This window comes from Gopherus flavomarginatus, chromosome 1 (genome assembly GCF_025201925.1).
Source record: "Gopherus flavomarginatus isolate rGopFla2 chromosome 1, rGopFla2.mat.asm, whole genome shotgun sequence".
Lineage (NCBI taxonomy): Eukaryota > Metazoa > Chordata > Testudines > Testudinidae > Gopherus > Gopherus flavomarginatus.
This window is the reverse complement of record NC_066617.1, coordinates 209,404,052-209,407,565: the sequence shown is the minus strand read 5'-3', so window position 1 is coordinate 209,407,565 and position 3,514 is coordinate 209,404,052.

Sequence of the window (3,514 nt, the reverse complement as noted above, 5' to 3'; positions counted from 1 at the left end):
AGGATGACTTAGACCTCAACCCTGAAGTCCCCAGGGAGACCATCTTGCTGCACTGCATTCATGGGGATATTAAACCCTATCCCAGTGCCCAGGTAGAGGTCACCATAGGGGAGAACACAAAGATCCTTGTAGCAGGGCTAGCCCAACCCTAGCCTACCCCATTACCTTGGGTTGAGATTGGAAGCACTTCTCTGACATATTGAGGGGATGTAGACCTGCTCCTGGAGAAAGTGTTCAAGGGACCCAGAGCAGGCAGGGAACCCCGGCCCATGATACTTGCTGGAGTAGGTAAGGAGTGGGACCCTGGGAAGGGGGGTCCTAGCTCAGAGGAAGTGCTGCCGGAAGATCCTTCTAATGAGGAGGCGTTACAAACCCCGCTCCAAAAAGGAGACTTACTGACCCGAGAGGCAGACTTTGTGAAGGACCAGAGGGAGGATGAGACCTTGAATAGTGCCTATGAACAACTCCCAGCAAGGTCGTAGATCTCCACTAGGCTGCACTGTACCCTCACTTTGAACTCCAGAAGGAATGGCTATATAGGCTGAAAAAAGACCATCAAATGTGGGAAATTGGATCACAATTCCTCATCCCTCGGCCACTTTGATGAGAAGTCATGTGACTGATCCATGCTATCCCCTCCGCAGGCCATCTTGGACAGGAGAAAACTCTGGCCAAGTTCCTAAACCACTTCTTCTGGCCTGGAATACATTAAATAGTTAAAAACTTCTGCAATTCCTGCCCTGAATGCCAGCTAATTGGGCCACAAAAGGGGGTGAACCCCACCCCGTCCCTCTCCTGGTCGTTGATGTCCACATGGAATGGATTGGTATTGACCTTGTCAACCCCCTGGAAAAAAGTGAAGATGGATACAAACATCTATTGATAATAGTCAATTATGCTATTCAGTATCCTGAGGCAATCCCACTATGTAACACCAATGCAAAGACTATTGCCACAGAACTATTGAAAGTCTTTGCTTGAGTAGGGGTTCCCAAAGAAATTCTCACCGACCAAGGTACAACCTTCACATTCTGCTAGATGAAACAAGTCTGTGATCGTCTGAAAATAAAGAACCTCTGCACCTCAGTTTATCACCTGCAGACAGATGGCCTGGTTGAATGCTTCAACCAAACCCTGAAGCAGATGCTGAAAAGGTTTATGCCAGAAGACCTGCATCATTGGGACCAGCTGATCCCCCTCCCCCTTCTGTTTGCCATTTGGGAAATCCCACAATCCTCTATTGAGTTGTCTCCAGCTTTTGTATGGGAGATGGCCCTGGGGAATCCTCAACCTGTCTCGGTAGATGTCGGAAGGACAAACTCTTAGACCTCAGAACGTCATGCACTACGTGTTGAGACTTAGGGGGCAACTTGAGATTGTGGGAGCTTTGGCTAAAGAAAACCTCCTCACTGCCCATCAGATGCAGGAACATTCCTATAACAAGGGGGCACAGGTACGCACTTTCAGGCCAGGCGATAGGGTCCTCCTTCTACTCCCAAATACGGAGTCTAAACTACTGGCTAAGTGGCAGGGACCCTGCAAAATAGCACACTAAGTCAGGCCAGTCATGACGAGGTTAGACAGCCTGATAAACAGAAGCCCACCCAGATCTATCAAGTCGACCTGCTGAAGGCGTGTAAAGAACAAGAAAGCCTATTCATTGCTGCGTACCCCCTGAACCAGAACTGGGGCCTCAAGTGCCTTACACCCTATCCCCAGAGACTATACACGTGGGGGAACAACTTTGCCCCTAACACAGGGCCCAGGTGCAGAGCTTCATGAAAGCATTCCCAGTGGTGATTTCCTCCTAACCAGGAAGGACTTACCTCATGCACCACCACATCTAGACCAAACCTGGACAAACTGTCCAGGAGAACCCCATAACCACTTCCATGGAAAGTGTATGAGGCTGTAAATGAGGAAGTCTGGACCATGTTGGAGCTTGGGGTCATTGAGGAATCCTGCAGTGAGTGGTGAAGCCCTGTTCTATTAGTCCCAAAGCCGGATGGCACTGTCTGGTTTTGCATCGATTCCAGGAAGGGCAATACAATCTCCAAATTTGACGCCTACTGCAGATGAACTACTAGACCGGCTGGGCGAGGCTCAGTATATCACCACATTAGACTTAACGAAGAAGTATTGGCAAACCCCACTCACACCAAACTTGCAAGAAAATACACCTTTGCCATTCCATTTGCCCTCTACCAGTTTTGAACTATGCCCTTTGGACTCTATGGAACACCTGCGATGTTCCAATACCTCATGGACCAGGTTTTGCAGACCCATACCTTGCACACCGCAGCTTATTTAGATGATGTACTCATCTACTGTCGAACCTGGGAAGAACATCTGGCACAAGTTGCAGATCCGACCCCTTATAGATAAAGTCCAAGCCCTCAAGGAAACCCCACACCTTGTCACCAAGAAACAGGACAGGAGTGTTTTGGGACTCACTATCTACTACTGCCAGTTTGTACTGTAGTTTTTGACAATCTCAGTCCCTCTTACAGATCTGGCCATGAACGACAGCCCCAAGAAAATGCTCTGGTCTGAGGCCTGTGAAAAGGCCATTCAAGAATTTAAAGAACTCTTATGTACAACTGGTCCTATTCAGTCCAGACTTCTCCAAACAATTTATTTTGCAGATGGATGCTTTGTATGTGGGACTGGTCGCTGTTTTATCTCAGGAAATAAAGGACAAAGAACACCCCAAACTCTATTTGAGCCACAAACCGTTCCCACAAGAACAGGTCTACTCTTTTTATAGAAAGTAAAGTGGCAGTAAAGTGGGCCATAGATTTGCTCCAATATTATCTCCTAGGAAACCCATTCAAGCTCGTCACTACCATTCCCCTGTAAGATGGCTAAACACCATGAAGGACACAACCCCCCAACTAATGCGTCGGTACCTGTCTCTCCAGCCCTACGTATTCCAAATTCAGCACTGAGCCAGCGAAGCCCACCAGAACGCTGACTTCTTTTCCAGTGAAGAGGGGGAGCAATCAGATGGCCCCAGGTCTCCTGGCTCCATCTTGAGGGGGAGGGTGTGTGATGGGGTATACAAACACCCCACTGGTCAACAAGGTGTTAAGGGATTATTTTCCACTCAGTTATCCCTGCCCTGCCACACCCGCAGCAAATGCTCCATCTGCTGAAGGAATTAAAAAAAAGAGGAAAACAGTTCATTTGGGTGGCAGAGCTGGAAGTGACCAGCCCTGCAGTGCAGAGCAGAGGGAAGCCTAAAGGCTCTGACACAGCTGCCCAAAGGGGCTCGCCCTGAGGGAAGGGACGTCCCACCCCAGAGACAATCAGAAAGGGAAGTATCCCCCTCTCCCCTGCCTGTTGACCCTGGACATGAGTAATCCCTCTTACTTATATTGTTTGGACTTCCTCAATGGGGGAAGCTTTGGACTAAGCTGACCAGGGGGTAGGGGAGGGACAAGAAGAAGTGGCCCAGGGAGAACAAATCTTGGTTGCCAAGCCACTGGTGGCACAAAGGCCCCTGGGTCAGAGC